Genomic DNA, 20,242 nt, shown 5'->3' on the forward strand with positions numbered 1-20,242 from the left:
TCCATTAGCTCTGTAGCCAGTCGAGCCAGTCCCCCTAATACTGTTACTGTTGCCCCTCTGTAGCTCTGCAGTTCTTCGGGAGGCAGTAGAGTGTCGAGTCCTCTTGTGGTCAGATGGTGTCAGTATAATTCAAGGGAAAGGGCAGTCAGTCTCTCAATTCATGTGGAAGATTGTAATCTTACTGGATTCAAGCAGATCCCCCTGAGACCCGGTAGAGAAAAATATTTTCATAATTATTATTTTTAGCATAGAATACAAGTGTCATGGGTGACACGTGTTGCTGTACAAAAAAATATTTCCGGGAATATTTCAATTTTATTGAATGTCCCTTGTAGTGTAGGTTCCAACGCAGTAGAATAGATTGCTCCTGAGATCAAGAAAAATGAGACGGAGATGAATTGCCGGGTGAATTTCCGGGTCTTAGGTCGATATGCCATTCATTTCAGTACTTGATTGATTGATTGGGCTGTGAACATACCTGGATCACATGCAACTGCACAAACAGAATGGTGACTCTGGATCAGTTGTCTGTCAGCAGCCGACTTCCATTTCTGTTATTCATTCCTCTTTTTTGTCTTTTGTTGCACTGCTCTTTTTCCCTTTCGTTTTATATTTCATGTACATGTCTTGGCAGCATTTTTTATTATTATTTTAATCCTGTAATCCACCATGCTTATTAATAACTATTTGGAAATCCATTTAAAATAACTGATTTACGTCATGCAATACAGCCACAAAGCATAAGCACCAAAATAAAGGCAGCACTTGAGCAATTGAGGGATACGAAGTCCGTTGAAAGCAGATGCTTCCACACAGGTGTGGTTCCTGTGTCAAGTATCCTGGCATGCTCACGGTGTTAGCGTGTATAAAAATGTTGGGCAGGCTCCATTGCGTATTATTTTGGCTACCATGGCTAGAAGGAATCTGTGACTTTGTAATGGATTGGTAGCGGCTGCTGGGTGGCTCATTCGCATAAGGCACCACACTATGGTACACAGATGAGCTCCGCAGTCTTGGATCAGACCTGCACCATGCCGGTTTTGACTGTGGCCGGTAGCTCCTTGGGGGGTCACGGTATGGGAGTCTTCAGTCAGTTAGGGGTCAGCGGTTCTTCACTCTCTATCGATCCCTGCTGTTCAACCAGGCGCCTGTAGTGTAAACGTCAAAGCCGCATATGAATGGTCTTCCTCCCACTCTTCACTGCGTGAGCTTGACCGTAGTCTGCAATGTGAAAAGAAGCAGATGGCGACACCACAGTTCGGAGGAGTACCGGGGATGTCTACACTATCCCGATTCGGCAGTGGGGTTCGAACATGAACGTGCGGGTGCAGATAATTGGACGTTCCAAATTAGGGAGGAAATTGGACGTGCCGAGTCCCATGTTAGATGTCAAATAAAAAAAATTTAAAAAACAATTTAAAAAGAAAAGTGGTGGTGGTTAGAGCACATTTGCCAAGAAGTTCCGTGACTGAGACTGCTGAATTTGCGAGTGTTTCATGAGTAAGAATGGCTATGGTAATGTCGGTAATTGAAGTCTCTGGCGAAAAACATTAACTATGGGCAACTGTGGCCAAGAGTGCATACCCTTGGTCTGTGATGTACATGTATTGGTTCAAGATGCAAGGGGAAAAACAGATGAGCAACTCTGAATAAGTTGAAATGTAACGTGCGAGCGGGCAGTTTCATCAAATGCATTGTCTGTGAAGAATATTGCAGAGAAGGATGTTATGGTTGGTGTTTCCTTTATTTGGGCTGTTACTTGTATCACCCTTTCCTCGTAATGGTGATATGTTTTGATTGCATTCACTCGTCTACTTCAGATTTTTGACATTGTTACAAACTGGTCCACTGCCCTATGTCATTGTTACCAAGGTTACTATCCATGCACTGATCCAATATAATAAACTGCCATTGTCTCTAGATGTGCAAAAATTGATTATCAAACCAAGATTTTTAAAATAAATTGAAATTAGGATTCAATTATAGAGCCAGTGGTTGCCAGATTTCTCAAACATTGTCTTGAGTTATACTTTTCACTGTAGTCAAAATGATCAGCCATTCAGCTTGGCAGCTTTAATATTGTCTGCAACCTCCAACCAGGTTTCTGTTGTCTTTACCTATGAGACTTTTTGGCTTCTGGTATTTCTGTTTTCCTGTAGGCTCTTGAAACTCAGTTTTTTGTGTTTTTGTGTTTTCAGAAGTCTTGATAGTTTAATCTTTTCCTCTTTTTTTATAGGTACACCATGCAGTTGAACTGCAGTCACCTCTGGGCTATGGAGTGAGACTGGAACTGTAAGTGAACACTCCTTTTGGGAATACAGCACATTTAAACAGAGCCTGTATGGTACTTACTTTTGAGCTTTAAAGTCTGAAAGATTTAAGCATTTACAATGAATTACAGGTTCATATGTCCCGTAGCAAAAGTCTAAATACATTCGGTCTCATATTTTCTCTATGCTTTACTTGCTTCTCCATTTCTCTCTCCACCTCTCAACACATGCACAGACACAGGCGCACATGCTGTACTCATATGCGTATTTCACCTCTCAAGAATTCTCAGTGTAGGTCAGATTTTAATGCACATCTGTTGGGTGAGGGTAATTTTAAAAGATAGAAATGGAAGGATGATATGTACCAGTGCAAATGTATAAAGTTATAGCCCTCTTCTCAAAGTAAACTAAATGGGTATTTCTTGATTACACGTTTTAAGCCTATGAAGAAAACAAAACCAAAGGACTGTGTTTCTTTAGTTTTACTTATCAGCTGTACATATTGGTCCTATTGTGCTTTGAAGCAGATGCAGCGTGTAATAGTATTTGGCCTGATAACCTTCATACTTGTTACCAGCTGTCCTGCCTGAACTTCATTGCAGATCCATGCACAATCATTTTGTTTCGGTCCTTCGAACCCAAACCAACCCTCTCCTCTTATACCAAAAAAGGAGGCTGGTTTTTTTCTAAAACTGAGTTGAACTACTGTGAGGAAAGATGCCCCCTACCCCCCAGGCAACGATTTTCAGGGGCTGTTGCATTCAAAGGGTCTCACACAGGAAGCAGTGTACATAAATTAAGCTGGCCATCTCGTAAGGCGTACAGTCAGGTGCACAGGTGTGTGCAAAGCAGGGTGAGTTGAGACCGCTAGAGGAAAATCTAAAATGTTTATGTCGGGCTGCATAAAATCAGAATATAATTCTGTGTACAATGTATGACTGGGAAGTAAGTAGGTTGCCGTTCACCAGCACATTGTGTTATACTTTCGGCAGTCAGACTCGTGGATCACTGTCTGGCTGGATTAATGACGTTTACTCCGCTCATGTGAGTCAGACTCACTGAGTGAAAAACAGCAGCTACTTAACGTGAGTCAGGCAGTGCCCCGTGGGTTTCTACACGGTCGAGGGCCTAGTCATGTCTGGCGGTTCACTCTGTGCTGTGTTTTGTGGGTGGCAATAATGCCAGTCTTTGAAAATGGTTGGGGGGGGGGGGGGGACAATATGGATTGGGTGTAGGCTACACCCTCCAGTGAATTGTGCCCGCATGTCCAAGCCTAAAATACACTACATGGCCAAAAGTATGTGGACACCTGAATTCCAACATCTCATCCAGAGTTATGGGCAGTAATGTGGAGTTGGTCCATCCTTTGCTGCTATAATAAGCTACACCCTTCTGGGAAGGCTTTGTACTAGATGTTGGAGCATTGCTGCAGGGATTTGCTTCCATTCAGTCAGAAGAGCATTAGTGAGGTTGGGCACTGATTGAGCAATTAGGCCCGGCTGGCTGTCAGCTTTCCAAGTGATCCCAACAGTGTTTGATGGGGTTTAGGTCAGGCCTCTTTGCAGGCAAGTTCTTCCACACCGTTCTCGACAAAACCATTTCTATATGGACCTCGCTGTGTGCCCAGGGGCATTGTCAAGATGAAACGGGGAAACACTCCTTTGCATCCCAACATTTCTTGGAAAGCACAGACTAGTCTAGAATGTGATTGTGTGCTGTAACATTAATATTTGCCATCACTGGAACTAGGGGGCCTAGCCCAAACCATGAAAAAACAGGCCCAGATCAAGGCGTTTCCATATACCTTTGGTCATATAGTGTCATTGTCAGCTTAAACAACACATCTGAAGCTGAAAGAAAGCAGGGCATCACCAGAGATGAAATGCATAACCAGAAGATGAAGAAAATACAAATAACAGGTGCTCTTGGACTGCCAATTCCCGGCTTTGTGCTATCGGAGCCAATTCACGGGACAGACATACAGTTTCTCCGGGGTGGTCTGGTCCTCAACCTGTCTTTTAGAACGAGGTAGACGGATTCTTCGGCTGAACTGGCTCCATAGCGATCCTCTGCCCTGGCCCGTTAGTATCAGGAGAGGAAATGAGATATACCAACTCAGCTGGGAGCAGCCGGGTTAAATAACCTCTGAAATAATATTTTCAGAAAGAGGTTTTTCAGGTGATTTATCTGGGAATTTATTTTCCTGACCTCAGTTTTACAACCGTGGCCATGAGCAGCTCCCAGGACCGTGGTTCCCCCCCCCCCCCCTCCCCTTCTGTTACGGTAAAAGTGATTCTGGGTTTTAAACAAAAACAGATCCCCAGCCTAAACCCTGACGCCAAAAAGAGAGGAACTTTCCATAACAGGAAGAGCGGCGCAGGCGATGTCCGTCCGCGGGGTGCGTGTCGCGTGCGTACGTGCACGTGCGGGCGTGCGTGCGCCGACTCTGACTGTCTGTACCTGCCGCTGACTCGCGACCGCTGGAAAGGGCGACGGAAACGTTTGCCAAACCCCGGAGAGTCTGGAGCACGAGAGCACGACTAGCGTCACTGACACAGCTCTGCGCACGGATTTATTAGCTTATCAGACCTCCTGAGGAAATGACATGGCCAAACTCAAAGAGATTAATTTAGAAATAGGCGGCTATATAAACCACGCACTTTAAAAGCCGGTCCTTTATATTTGTGTTCGTTGCTAAATAGTCTGTTAGTCATTGTCACAAGCAGATCTATGGGTTGACCTGTTTGCATGCACATTAGCTGTCCTTGCACCTCTTAATCTGTTCATATCTATTCTCTCTCCTCTTTTGATCTTTTATGTCTTGTTAACTGTTGTTCTTTTCTTATGCATTATTTTTGCGTTGCTTGTTACACTGCTGCAAGGCCAGTTGCTCAAAAGAGACCAATATATATTGCAGTGATGTTAACTTTAACTTTCCAAAAAAAAAAAACCCTACTCTCTTGATACCATGAAGTATACTGTGTGACTAGATATTGGGTACAAGATGAGAATGCGATCAATAGCATTTTATTTGCAGCCATTATTGCTTCTATGATATACCTAGTTTGCCTATAAATATCCATTTAAGCCTTCTGTGATATCACACTCTCCCCTTATGAGAATGCACGATTGGTCAGTATATTTGCAGAGGATGAGATTATGTCTATTTGCAAGATGTGTGGAAGGACTTGGTGGCGTTGTCGACATGCATCAGTATGGCTACAAGAGCCATTTCTTCCCAACCATCTTTGAAAATCATAACAAGCCGAGCGTGACAAATAAAGCCTATGCTTCACTTATGGTATTCCAATTGCTGCTCTTTCTGTTTTAAATTTCTTTCTGGGGTGACATAGCTCAGGAGGTAAGACCGAGTGTCTGGGAGTCGGAGGGTTGCCGGTTCAAACCCCGCCCTGGGCGTGTCGAAGTGTCCTTGAGCAAGACACCTAATCCCCCAACTGCTCTGGCGAATGAGAGGCATCAATTGTAAAGCGCTTTGGATAAAAGCGCTATATAAATGCAGTCCATTTACCATTTAAATGTGCCATACTCTGAAAGCACATAGGTATTGTACATGTGATGTCATAGTATGAAACGGATGCGTAATGCATGTGCAGATGGAAAAGTAAACATCCGCACGATAATCCAAACATAAGGACAGACACAGCATTCTAGTGTAAATCAATGTTCTCATTAATATTAATTTGTTAGAGTTGGCTGAGGTCTATGCATACTGTAGTTCCGGAAGGTGACCTCCTGTTGTTTATAAAAAAAATTTAAAAAAAATAAAAAAAAAGCAGTTGTATAACTGGCCGGGAGTCTGATGGTAATGAATATTAATGCAGAAAGATAAGCATCCTTCTGTGTCAGTCGCCTCCTGTATCACACGATAAGATTTGCTTTCTCTGCAGGTCATTTTTCAAAGCACACAATCTAAAATGTAAACAGAGACCCTGGTTTGGCTGTTTCAAAAGTTCACGAACTAAAATATTATGTAAAGTGATATTTGGAGGTTTGGCGATGACCTAGAGATACTGGGGGAAAAAACCAAAAAAAAACCATGTCAGTGTTTAAATGGACAACAAGTTCAACTTCCTCACCACTGTAGGTAACACATATTTCATTATCAAACTTACCTTGTTGGGGCATGAAACTGAATATGTAAAGCTGTCCTTAATAGTAGCCAATATCTTGCAGATCTCCTCCAATATCTTGCATGCTATTTGAGTTTTATGCTCTGTAAAGATAAACCTTGTTGTATATTGTGCATTTAAAGCCATTGTCAGGCAGATGCTTTGGTAAATGGACTGCATTTATATGGCGCTTTATCCAAAGCGCTTTACAATTGATGCCTCTCATTCACCCATTCACACACACACTCACACACCAACGGTGAAAGGCTGCCATGCAAGGTACCAATCAGCTCGTTGGGAGAAATTAGGGGTTAGGTGTCTTGCTCAGGGACACTTTGACACTCCCAGGGCAGGGGATCGAACCAGCAACCCTCCGACTGTCAGACAACTGCTCTTAAGTCGCTTTTCCACCGCATGGTACTGGCTCAACCCGACTCAACTCTACTCGCTTTTGGTACCAGGTGCTACGTTTTCCACTGCAGATGGTACCCCCGTCAATGTAGCTGGTCATCATTAGCGACGCCGCATGAAACTCGTTGCTCTGACCAATCAGTGGTCTGCAGTGTTTTCACGTCGCCTTTTGATATCGCCTCAGCTCTCTTGGAACCTCAACGGAGGTGATACCAAAAAGGTACCAGGTGCCATCCACAACTTTTGCCCGATGGAAAACCACAAAATGTCGAGTTGAGCCGGTACCGTGCGGTGGAAAAGCGGCTTTACCTCCTGAGCTATGTCGCCCCTGAGCTATTGTAGCAGAAAATCTGACTAGGAACCCTGTAAACTCTGTGGAACTCTGCACGATCAGCTAAAATGGCCACTAGGAAGTGAGCAATGAGACGAACCCTTCCAGTAAACATCTCGATCCGTCTCCGGAGCACTTCATCAAAGGGCCCAGACAAAATTACAACAGTCATGAGAGTGGCTGAGGACGCGAAGTCTCGGATCTCTACCTGCTTGCCAGAAACCTGGTTGCGATTTAGCCCCATTCCCAGTTCCCAGACCCTCAACGAAATTAATCAAGGCGCTCACGATCAGGTGAAATCTCTTAAATCCCAGACAGATGTCACTTTTTACTTTTTTTTTTAAGCGAGCCTGACTCGTCTGCGACTGTCCGTTGTGTACATTAGCGCGCCGGATGAACGGGCTGATCTTTGAGTAGGTCTTACTTTGCAAATGGCCGCTTCAGTCAGGCTGCATATACTGTACAGCGTCGGAGCATGGACACAGGTTTAAGGGGTTAGAGGGCAAACTAGGGTGATGTACTAAAACATCAACATTTCCCATTGCATTTATCATTTGGCGTGTTTGTCTTTCTCGTTGGGGTTTTTTTTTTTTTTGTCCTCTGCCTCTGCTAAAAGGTTTTTGAAACAAACTCCAGAGTAAGTGTGGAGGAAGTCAAGGGGGGTCAGAGCTGATGTCTTTGATGTTTGGCATGTCCAATCAAACACCTTTGCTGGTTAGTACTTTTTTTTTTTTTTTCTTTCTCCTACTTCCTGCCTAGGTCCTTTTTTTAAGCCTCAAGTCAGACCACAACGCAACAAAAGCCACACGCAGGTGAAAAGACTTGGATGTGAATTTACAGGCGACCCTAAATCATGTGCGGGGGCCCCATAAAGTTTTATTGGCTGCATGTTTGGAACCCTTGCAAGGGCATAAGCCACAGAGCTGTTAGTCGTCTGGGAAGAAAGCTCGAGATCTCTTCTGTCGTGGTCCCCCTCCACCCCCCACCCCCTCAACCAGCACTATTTAATAAACGTTTAGGCTCGTTTTTTAATGATCATTAAGCGTGCTTCCAGATGTTGGCAGCCGGCGCGCGTTCACACGGCTCCCTGTGTGTTCAAAAGCGCTCGAGTGAAGAGAGGACCCTCCAATAACAGGGCGAATGCACCACGCTCGAGATTTCTTTACTGCCATGTCATTCCCCAAGAAAACAATTACAAAAGCTGTTCTCTTTTTTTTTTTTTTTTATAGTGTGGAGCATATGGGCCTGATCTTTTTTTTTAAATACGTTTTAGTTTTTGTAACGTGCCCCTTTCGAACAAGCCATCAAATTTTTTTTTTTTTTTTTTTTGTCTTATGCTTAGTGGTCTAATTAGCAAATCTATCCTGCTGCCTGCAATCCGTCGTCTTTCGAGTCCCTGACTTCCAGCATCACACTTGACATTCCCTCAATTTGAAAATGGACAAAAAATGAACTTCAAGGAAAAAAAAAAGGGCAATATTAAATCCCTAATATAGATTTTTCTTTGCGTATACTTTGCATTTACATCCTTTATCAGTATCAGTTTATAAATCTGGAGTTTTTGGCATTTAAACCGAAATGTGTTTTTCTCTCAAAATATGACTCAAGAAAGGGCAGGATAATCATTTTTTGCTTTTACCGCAAAATGCGATTTCCCGGTAGTTGCCGTGCAGTGGCTGATTAGCTGTGTGACTAATGAGCTAGTAGTCAGCAAACAGCAGTCAAGAGCGATGTGAGTCACGTTAAAAAGGGAAACTGGTTGGACAAGCCTGGAGCGGTGACTAGTACAAGCTTGGCTGTGGCTGCAGCATCTTATGATTTCACTTCATTAAGCCCAGAAACCTTAACTTCCTTTTGTTGGCCCATGTGTCTGTGGACCGTCCAGATTTTATGGCGAATCGGCTTGGCTCGTAATTTTTGGGACACAATATGAGCCAGCACTTCTGTCAGCCACATGTCCTTTTATAGAATGGCAATGTAATACCATTATGATGCATCTTGCCTATTGTAATGTTCTGGGTTTTTAAGGAAATCTGAGTCTGTTTTATAGTGTATTTTAAAATGTCTGTCCTTTAGAATCATGAGCATGTTCGGAACAGATTAATAGAAATGCTTGTGCTAAATGGTCGCTGTGGTAGAGCTCAACAGAGTTTGCATTTTTGATTAATGCAAGCATTGTTTCTTGTATGTTATGATTTTTTTTCTTTCAAAATCTGTGTCTTTTAAAGTAGTGGGTTTTATGGGATTGAAAATTGTCAACCAATAAAGAATAAAGATTTTACTTCTGCCAGTCAGGGGAGGCACCCGAGATCAGCCTGGGAGACTTACTGAGGATCCCTGGTTATTGTAACGGAAACTTGCGTGCCTGTGCCAAATTATGCTGTTAGAAGATGATGTCTCTGTGAAAGTGTATTGCGGGGACACCATAGCAGCTCTCTGGCAGAACATTTGGACAGGTTCCCATTTGTTGTGTGTGGTTGGGTGGGCTTGTGTCCAACCCTGTTCTTTCTGGGTTAACACCCATATTCAAGTAAAAATGTCAATTTAAAAATATATGCATTATTGGTATAAAGTAAGTACTGAAGGACCGACTGTTATTCTTCTGCCTGGATGGCTTTGCAGAGGTTAGGTCTGATTAGTGTTCACTGTGTGAACTAAACTGTGTTCTTGGCTAGAAATAGCTGCACAAAATAAGTATCGTATCTTACTGAACCTGTGTTTAGTAGTTGTCGATGACCATGAAATGCACTTTTTGTACGTCGCTTTGGATAAAAGCGTCTGCCAAATAAATGTAATGTAATGACTAGCATGGGTAAAGCTCCTTATTTAAGTCAGTTTTGGTGATTCTTTTTACATTTTAGCTTTTTGGTTTGCGACATGTTGCACTTCGTTTTGGAGCACACACATGTTCTCATTTGACCCTTTTTTTTCCGTCATCTGCATTCGACTTTCGTCGCTAGCACGCCAGAATACGCCGCCGGCGCCTATTCCAGCACACAGAAGCCGTGAGAGAGCGGCACGCTCGCCCCTCCGGCTTTTGGTTCATGGTGTAACGTAGCCCCCTCCTGAAGAGCGCAAGACGACGGCGCTGGTTGTGATTAGGTGGGCGTGTGAGCCGGCTGCTGCTGTTGAGGTAGCGCTTTTGTTTTCTGGTGGTCAGGCACGAGACCTGGTGGCGTGTCGTCTTGGCGACGGCCCGCTATCCGGTCAGACATCGCGTGTCCCGCCGCGTCACGCAGGCAGCCTGAAGTCTGAGCGGCCCAGCCCGCAGGGCGCCGGGGTCAGGGGTCGCGGTAGAGAAGGCGCCCCCCCCCCGCCCCCCCCAGCTGCGGAGAAGATGTGGGCGCCGCGGTGGTAACAGGAACCAGAGCGCGCTCCCCTAATCGCTCCCACGTTCCCGTCGGCCTTCGGCCCGGGACACCAGCGCATGGGGCGCCGCCGCCTTCAATTCGGGGAGACACGTTTGTTTGCACACTATCCGTTTCCCCGGAGTTTCGTCTTGCGCGCTCGCTCTCTCTCTCTTTCGGCGCGGACTTGCTGATCAGCTCTGCGCTGTGCGTCTGACTGACCCACTAACCCACTTCAGTCCCGGGGGGACACCGGACCCCCTGATTAACAGCCAAAGATCTATTGATTCGTTATCGATGCAGCGAGTAAACGCAGGCAGCAGGAGCCACACGCATACGGTCAGTGGCAGGTCTGGTGCCGTTTGCTCACTTGAGTGCTTTATAGATTATTTGTCCCTGCAAATGTGGGATACGTGACATCTCTTGCCAGCCAGGAATATTTATTATCAAGAAATCAATGCAAGAAGAAAGCGTTGATCATTTTTAATGTGGTCATAGTGCAACACAACTCTCTTAGATTATGTTTTTGCGGCAGAGATAAGATTGTTAGAACCCCGTACACATATGCTGTATGAAGAATGGCAAGACTAAACTCAGCGCTCCAAAATTTCCTTTAACAAAGCACACAAGTGTGCAACATGGATTTTGACCTCTGGTCAAGAGCTGTGCACTCAGGGGACCTGACCTTTGACTCCTTTTGATTATTTTAGCAGTGTTTTTAAATTAATGCAGAGGACATGTTTTGTACACAGATAATATTTTCAGAGGGTGTCTGCAGTATCTTTATGCATTTTGTGTTTTGCTTTTCAAGTTTAAATAGTTTTTGTCAGTGCAGGGGGAGGGCGACTGTTTACACAATCTTTTTTCCACCCTGCCACCCCTCCAGTCCACCCCCTTCTCTCCCTCCTCTGATCTCCCGAGCCTCTTTGCATGTGGAGTTTAGAACCAGAACTACCGGGTGGAAATGGGATTTGCTCTTTTATTACAAATCTCAGATAAGTGAGAGGGGAGCAAAAAATCGGGACCAGGACTGGGCAAGAGTAAAAACAAAAGGCGGTAATCAAGAAATAAATCTTAAAATCTATCTAAATATTAAGTATTCCACTAAAACACGCTCCAGCTGTGATACTTTCTGTGCCCCACACAAAATCCCACCTGGCCCTTTCAAGACCCGGGAGAGAGGATTTACCGTTTAGATAGAAAATGCGTGTAGGCTACGAAACCTTAGAAGTGCGCGCAATAAGACCAGTGGTCGTGGCGCGCGGAGATCCGAAGCTGGCCGCGGGATTTCACACGCCTCCTGTTAACATGTGATGGTGATTTAGTATTCTGTGGCTGCCGTGAGAGGCGGGCGATCCGTTGCTATTCCGTGAGAGCAGCAATGACTATAAACGAACTCCAGAGGGGAAAAACAGCATGCAGAAACGGGCAACCTGACCGCCGCAGCGGGGGGACATCGATACTGACAATTAAATTCACCTGCAGAATCAAAGAATCGGCCACTGTAAACCTCTCAAACAAACACGGAAAAACCATCGTAAATACAACGAGGCTGTTGGCATTGCCAATTAAGTGTTTAAGCATTTTTACATTTTGTTTTCGTGAATGCTACCTGCGGTTGGTAGAGCCAGGCTGCAGGCATGACATATGGGCTCAGGGGAAGATTTTTTAAATTTTATTATTCGAGAAGAGGGGGAGGGGGAGGGGGGGGTTGGTTGGTTGTTATGTGTTCACTTTAGCTACTTTTTTCATTGCGCTCTCTAGATATTTTTTATTTACAACACTTCAAGTCACGCAGCAGAAGCAAAAACCGCATCTGCCTAATGGCCAGCTCGCACGTAGAACTGCGGAACAAACAAGCCACGTACACACACAGTCACGCACCCGCGCACGCACACGCCACACATAGGCTAATATGCTCAAACTCGCACGCTTTCACGGGGAAACCGACGCATTATTTCCCTACTGAAATGAGAACACTTGGACCCTTGAACACACGAAGGCAAGAATGTAGTCAGCCATAACAAAGGAAATCAATGGCCTGGCTAAGTGCACCACAAAACTGCGTGTGTGTTATTGATCTGAGCAAGGAAGACCATGAAGGGAGAGGAAAAAACAATGAATTTATGTATGCTCAAAAAATTGTGTTTTTAAGTTTATTTACACACAATTTATGGGGGGGGGGGGGGTGATATATCATGATGGTGATAAATAATTTAATATAGGGATTTCATGTTGTGATTGGCATATATTGATCAGTAGTATGAATGATTTTCCCTTTAGAATTAACTAAAAATTATAATTTCACAGCAATTCTCATTAATTTGTGGGGGCATGCCCCGGGCGCCCCTAGCAGGCAGTTCTTGGGGTCTGTGGATTTTACCCCCCGCCATAATATTCATCCTAAAGTTACGCGTTTGTTTACATCCCTGTTTTGAATACTTTGTGCCCCCTCCCTTGGCAAGAATTCCACTTCTAGACATCTTCCATAGTTTCTTATGAGATTTGGAAACGTACTGGGGGGAACTCCATACACAGTCACTGAAGATCATGTAGATCATTTTGTCCATGCTTGTGGACTGCCCTCTTCAATGCACGCCACAAATTTTCTGCCTGTTTTAACTTTGGAGGCCGAGATGGTTGTTGCAAAACTATAATCCTGTGGTCAGGTAACCATTTCTTGGTCGATTTTGAGGTATGCCTGGGGGTCATTGTCTTGCTGAAAGATCCGTTTGCAGCCAAGTTTGAGAGCAAGTACACACACACACACACACACGCAGATTCCATCACACAGAAGACTGCCATTCAAGTCTGCGGTTGCATTTGGCCTAGGGGCAGCATTAAAAAATTGCAGCTTCTCTGAATTGTACTTTTCCAAATCCCACAAACCCAAAGGCCTGGCATTTCACCATGTATAACTTATTGCCCTGTGCCACTGTATTTAGTTCCATTCACAACTAATTCACTGTTGCAGATGTCATCGTGAACGAGAAGGTCTCGATGCGGTCAAACACTCTTCTGTTGTGCCAGCCAAAATGATCTTTTCCAAAGCAGTAAACCTTTGTGGGTTGATTGCATATTTTTTGCTGTGTGTGTTGAACCACATTAGCTATTGCAATTTTTTTTGTCTGTTATATCTTCAGTAAAATAAATACATATCCTATCAAAAGTAAAACGGACATGTCAATTTTGAAGTGTGTTACTGGACCAATGGAGAAAATGTGTCTGCTTCTGTCTGCTTTATCTTTAAATCTTAACACGATAGGCCTGAGACTAATTATAATTTTCCATTATAAATATGATTACATTTCAATAATCTGTGCAAATGATTTAATGTTGTCTTTGGTCACACACACACACACACACACATATAAAACACACACAAACGCGCGAACACACACACACACTCACACACACAAACCATGTTTGTGTTCTTTGTCGCTCAAAGCTCCCGACTGAGAGAACAGACTGAGTTTTCTGGCAAAATGTGGCACAAAGCAGCTCTCCTTTACAGTACAGTCAGCGGGATGTGATATTGCAAATTCATGGTCAGAATTTTTTATTATCTTTTATTATGTCCTTGGTAAGCAGCCCTTTGTTGTGACAGCTTCTCAGTCGATGCACTATTTCTTGGCAGCCCTTGAAAAACCGTCATCAAGAGCGTTCATTGAAAATGGCAGTGGGAGGGATGGTGTGGTTAATACTGTCCAACGGAGATATTGTGCCAGTCTTATTTCATTAATCTATACAAGTGAAACATTGTTTGATACCAGGTAGCCTAGAGCTGAAATGTGGAACGTCTGTTGAAGTAACCTATCTACTTTGCCGCCCACCCTCGTTTTTAACTAAGAAATATTTCTCTCGGCATGCAATTGATGCAACGTCACATGATCAAAAAAAAAAAACATGAAAAAAAATGAAACGCATAGCTTGCTTATTAAAATCAGTTTAGCCACTTGGTGGCGCTGTAACAGAGCACACAGGTGAAGCTATCCCAATGGGATTTAAAGACTTGCCTTCTATGCTTTATAGACAGATGGGCTGGAAATCTTATCTAGTGGTGTCTTAGAGAGCATTAACAAAAAGCTTTGTGCATTGTGTATGACTCTACATGAAATGGGGAAAAAAGGAATGAAGTAAATTGTATGCTCAAATTTAAATTCTATGGTAGTATTTCCACTTTAAGGAGTACTTATTTCAGCTGCAGCAGTACCTGTATTCATTTTTCAATTAGTTGGAATTGTGAATTCTAAATTAAACACAAGTCAACCTATCTGGTTTTCAAAATTGCAAACAGTGGTGACCAACAGACAATAAAACTCATTGTCCTCTTGCTTTCTCGTACACAAATGTTGTACACAAGCAGTGAACAAAAATTGAAATGTCTGTATAAGGATAAGTATAGGAAAATATGTATGGGTTATGTAAAAAAAAAAAACAGACAGACCTTAGTTATCATTATGGCTAGTATGGCTGCAAGCTGAGACCTCATTGTCTTTTAAAAAAATGGGTGACTGTCAGGGCAGCTTTGAAAGGGGCATCGTTGACTGAGACCGGTCACCTGGCTGATCTTTCACAAGCAAAGGTGTCTCAGGTGATGTCAGAACCTTAGCTAACGAAAGGCTGACGACAGACAGAAGCTCATAAATAGAGGAGCATGATATCCAGGCATTCATTCATTGTTCATAGCAAAACTGAAGTAAAACTGAGCATTTGATTTCAACCTGAGAGAGAGAGAGAGAGAGAGAGAGCTGCCAGTTTGCCCAGGCAAGGTGGTGACCCAAACACCAATTAAGTGACATTTGATTTGCTTTGTTAAATTTGTGAAAATGAAATGAAATTCAGTACCCCCAGAGGATTACACAGGATGCTGAATATAAAGATGTCTTCCTGCAGGCTGAGGTCAAAATGGAGGATGTGCCATTCACAGGAGAGGAGCCAGGGCTGTGTGGTTATTATAAAAGCAACGGGGAACATTTTCCCTCAAGGCATCATGGGATAGAAGGGATAGATTTATGGATTCACGGTGATATGATCATATTAGTCAAAATGGCACGTCTTGTGGCAGAAAGCATGTGTAAATGTGGTGAGGTTTGGACGGCTAGAGGTGGTTAATTCTTTGTGTGAGTATTATTTATTGAGCCCAGATGGTTTTTCAACCAGGCTAATCATAGGAGTGAAAAGCCAATGTAATGCAGTCCTCTCACAAGTTTTTCAATTGTATGTTATTTTCCTTGATATTTCCTTACATTTTGGTTAAACTCCTTCCTGATGATGCAATTTTGAAGAACAAAAAAACGAGTAATCCGCATAGCAGATTAACAATGGATTAACAATGGACAAAAACCTGTCCAATAATGAGCATTTCTTTTTTTATATGGCCGCTACTTCCTATCAGGGAAATTGAGGTTTGTCTTGCAATACTTTAAAAATTCCTTCCATGTCCCTTTACCTTCTTCTAACTGGGTTAACTGGCTGACATGACATTACTTTTTTTTAACAAAGGATCACATTTCCTTTCTCATTTGCATCCTTTGCAGAACTGATTGCGGTTATTTGTGACTGCAAGTCCCACAATGCTTTGCTTAAAAAAAAAAAAAAAAGTTAAAGGTTGACAGAAAAGTTGGTACATAGATAATAACTAAGGAGGGAAAGAATGAAGCATACGTTTTTTAAATGTAAGTCACAGTGGCAAAAGCTGTACTATACAGAAATGTGAATAACACGAACAAATAGCTTGCAGAAACTGAAAGATAATACTAAATCAATCATTAAGCAAAATGTAACTTGTAATGCCTTTTTTTAACAATTATTCACTGTGGAATTGTTACAAAAACGCTAATTTTAAGTTAGATCAACGATATAATTGGAGCATATACACGTTTGTGGGGTTGTGATGTCACTCCAGTCTTCAGAAAAATGCAGAGATGGTGAAAATGATGACTGAGTGAACAATGATGTCTGAACACTTTTGAACACTTCCCGCTGTTCTTGTTTCTTGTTACGTGTTCAGGAGAAAATCTCGGAAAGGAAGCGAGGTACGGAAACAAGGAAGATATAAAGCAGCCTAGTGACTAGAATGCATGCAGGGTTTCGCGATCGCCGTCAGCGTCATCGTCATACTTCATCCCAGCCCTGGAATCTGCACAGGCCGCAGTTGAGCTTGGCCCACAACGCAGCAGGCGCGCTTCACGAATGCGGTAACCTCCGAATCTTTGATTCATTTTCTTATGTTTTTCATCAGAATGGGATACATTTTTGTTAAAAGGCACAGAATCTGGAAGAGATGAAACTCCAGGCCAGTTTTTTTTTTTCTTCTTTCTTCTACCAACTAAAAATCAATAATAGTACAGCTTTAGAAGTTAAAAATAAATAAATAAAAAGCCTGAGGGGGGAAAAAACTGGTCACCTGCTGACTTGGAATAGTTTGGTTTTGGAGTTGGATCTGGCTCCTTTCCTCCCTGTCTGCTCTCATAAATTCAGACTTGCTTTCTCCCTGCAAAATGAACCTCTTCCCTTTTGTGTCTTCTCCAGCCTAGTGAAGCACTGCATCTGCTGCATCCGTTTCACTTCATTTTAACAAGGTTTTCTCGCCCACCTGCAAAGAGCACATTATGAAGTTATGAATAGTAAATCCCATGTTCCTTCAAGTTTTCTGATCTTGACAGTTTTTAAATAAAATTGTATGGACATTGCAAAAAAAAAAAAAAAAAAAAAGTGAAAGACACTCCTTCTTGGAACGTATACCAAGAAGACTTGTCTTCCCAGACAGAATTAATTCAAGCAGCGGAAATTCACCAAGGACGTCCTAGGACATTTGTGTTGTTATTTTTTTCTCGGGGGGGGGGGGGGAGGGGGGGGATTTTGACAGGAAAGGGCACTGCCCTGGTGCACCTGGGAAAGACACCTGTGTCAGAGATGCTGTGGGGTGCCAAGGGGTGTACGTGTAACAAAGTTTCATAACTCTGGCCATGGAGGGCCGGTCTGTGTATTGGTTTTAGCTCCAATCAGTTACCTTAGTTTTAGTTTTCTGACAGCTCTATGAACTGCACTGTCTCTCTCCTGTATTCGAGCTAGGTAAAATCTTTAGGATGCACTTGCTGCTTGCAGTTTGCGCTGATACAAATGGCAGCTCAAGATATGATTGAGCCAATTAAAAATTGAGAGCTGAAGATGGCAGAAAATCCTGGAAGGGATCTGCCTTTATTGTGCTCCTCTAACAAGACCGAGACTGTCAAAAGAGTCAGGAGCAACGGTGGTGGGAGGCCAGAAGTGGAAAGTCCAGGGGGTCAGAAAAGTAAAAGTCCTGCAACCCGTTTCCTCCACCCATGTACCCAGCCAGCTGATTTCACCATTTAGTTCCACCTCCTGGCTGAAGTTTAAGTGGCAAATTGTGCTAATTGGCAAATCCAGGCGATCAGAACAAAATGCCAGAGACTTTTACGTTCTGAACCTGGATTTTCCACTATTGGTGAGAGACCGTCTACTGCTGCTCTTGGGAGAAAACCAAGCATCTGATCGAAAGCTCACTTGCAGGTTTTCTACCCCTGCCATTTTTTTTTTTCCTTCTACATTCCTCCATGTTTTATTGCAGGTGAATGATCTCCATTAGGGCCGGAGTCGTGTACTCTCTGCGCTGTCTTCGATTGCGCTTGAGAGAGCTGTAGTTTGGCTTGGGTAAGGGCTCTCGTTTTAAAAGTGGTTCCTCGATCAAGAGAGAGAGAAAGAGAGAAAGTACTTTGGGACCTGAGTTCATGGGATTAAACTATTCAAAGCATCACAAACCATAAAACACAGACCCAAAAATGTTTCTTTTTCCCTTAACAATCACTGTCTGTGATTTGCAGTTGACAGACGGCAGTTGACAGAAAGAGCCATTTGACGTTATGGAGTGCAGTTTGTCCACATCGTGGTGAAAGGATTAAGAAAATGAATCATTGTTGTGCTATTATGGTACTGATGTATAGTCCAATGTCCTGTGAGCATTGTGACGAGAGTTAATCCCTTGCTGAAGATATTTTAATCATGTATTTAGATGTGCTGAAAGGCCTTACTTTTTCCTAGGACTTGGTCGATGACAGGATCAGAAATAAATTTCACAGTTTGCGATTTTGCGGGGTGGGCCTGGGCAGACGGGGCGCACAAAAAAAACGAGTGAAATTTAAAGCAACGTACACGGAGGGAAATAACGTGAGGTTCCTGCCGGCCGAGCGGATTTTCGCGCTGAAAGACGAAACGCTAAAATCGCCCGGCTGCGAGATGACGAATGGGACGCCGGCTTTTTTCCCACGCCCGTTTCGGAACGCGCCGGGAGTCGCCGCTGACGTCTCCGAGCTGGCGTGCCGATGTGGAGACCCGTTCCGGTCCGTTCTGTTCCGCCAGTCCCGGTTCTCTGCGGCAGACCTCCCCACTCGGACGGCAACTTTCCCCTTTGCAAGGTTACGTAGCCGTTATTGCTGGAGTAGAAAAGCAACTGTGCTGCGTGTCAATTCGTTCTTATGTTAAAGCATGTTAGGGAACGTTGGGGGAATAAAAAATTCAGGACAGCATCAAGCTTTATTGAGGGAGGGTGGTGGCCCGTGGCAACATTTCGTACCACCGGGTTGGGCTTCAGCGGGGGAGGCTTGGCTCCAGCTCCAGCTCCGGCTCCGGGTTTGAGGGCCACATGCACTCACGCGAATGGAAGCTCATCCGAGAGGGTGCCCTGGGGTCCCCCCTAAACGGTGACCAGGGTACGCCGGGCCCTGTTTTTCCTAAAGGCATGCTGGGGCACCACACTGCTTCCAATTAGTCCGTGGGGGCGGGGGGCGGGGGACGGGGGACGGGGGGGGGGGGGGCGGGGGCGAAATTCCTGCTCCCTCCTGATCTTGTGCATCTGTGCTCTGCTGTCGCCCTATTGACCCTCCAAACCCCCGCCCCCACCCCAACCGCCCTGCTCCCCAAGCCTTCCCTCTTTCATTAATGTCCTAATTCCCTAAATAACTTTTTTTTTGTTGAGAAAACAGCCGTATGCCAGAGATTATAAACCCACCTAGTCTCTGCGATGATGGAGAGAAACCCGATATGGGAGATTCAATTAAAGGAGGAGAATAAAAAGGTGCTGGCAGAGGAGTTACATGCAGACCCGGCTGCAGGCCCGACTCTTTGAGTCATCCAGAACCTGTTTTTCACTTTACCCTGCAATTAACAGGCTGAGAAATGTACATGAAGCCGGTCTGTTTGCGATTAGCTGTTTTGACGCGAGAGCTGTCCCTCGGTACACTTCACAAAAACACCACTGCTCACGAAGTAAGCCTGAGAAACAAGCCGACGAATGGTTTTAGTTGAACATCAAGCTCTTTAATCACTTTGTTGCAAGCAACGTTATTTAATGCAGCTCAGTCTCTGTTATAATTCAGATCTTTTAAGTCTATAAAGGCACATAAATGCTACCAGATTGGACACAGTAAAGTGAGGAATTGGAGGCTGATGGTGAAGCTACTGGTGATCCTTAGCGAAAGTGACCAGCTTGTTTGCCATGAAAAACAGGCTTGGGCCCCGGGTGATGTCAAGCTCCCTGCCCGCCCGTGTTTTTAGCTCACCCGGGAGGCTGCTGGGTAAATTGCAGACCCTCCTCCGGGCCCCCATTCCCGACCCTGTCACACGTCCGCGGGAGAGACCTGAGGTGAGCCTTGATTCCTGGCCCGTGCCTGACCTCCGTTTCCCCTTTTCAGTCGCATGGAAACAGATGCCGTTGTAGGGGCCCGCAGTCCC

General features: G+C 44.1%; 1 long non-coding RNA gene across 3 annotated transcripts in view; it reads left to right on the top strand.

Annotated features, from left to right (window-relative positions):
- LOC118209787 overlaps window positions 1–20,242 on the top strand; it is a 48,401-nt gene that overhangs the window by 1,764 nt on the left and 26,395 nt on the right. For 2 of the 3 annotated variants that reach the window (XR_004761769.1, XR_004761768.1), the window contains exons 2-3: window positions 2,237–2,292; window positions 16,503–16,689. This is a non-coding gene — a long non-coding RNA (uncharacterized LOC118209787). Of the gene's footprint in view, window positions 1–2,236; window positions 2,293–16,502; window positions 16,690–17,023; window positions 17,149–20,242 lie in introns of those variants that run through there. The other variant, XR_004761770.1, reaches the window with a different exon arrangement.

The sequence above is a fragment of the Anguilla anguilla genome, chromosome 12 (assembly GCF_013347855.1).
Source record: "Anguilla anguilla isolate fAngAng1 chromosome 12, fAngAng1.pri, whole genome shotgun sequence".
Classification (NCBI taxonomy): Eukaryota; Metazoa; Chordata; class Actinopteri; order Anguilliformes; family Anguillidae; genus Anguilla; species Anguilla anguilla.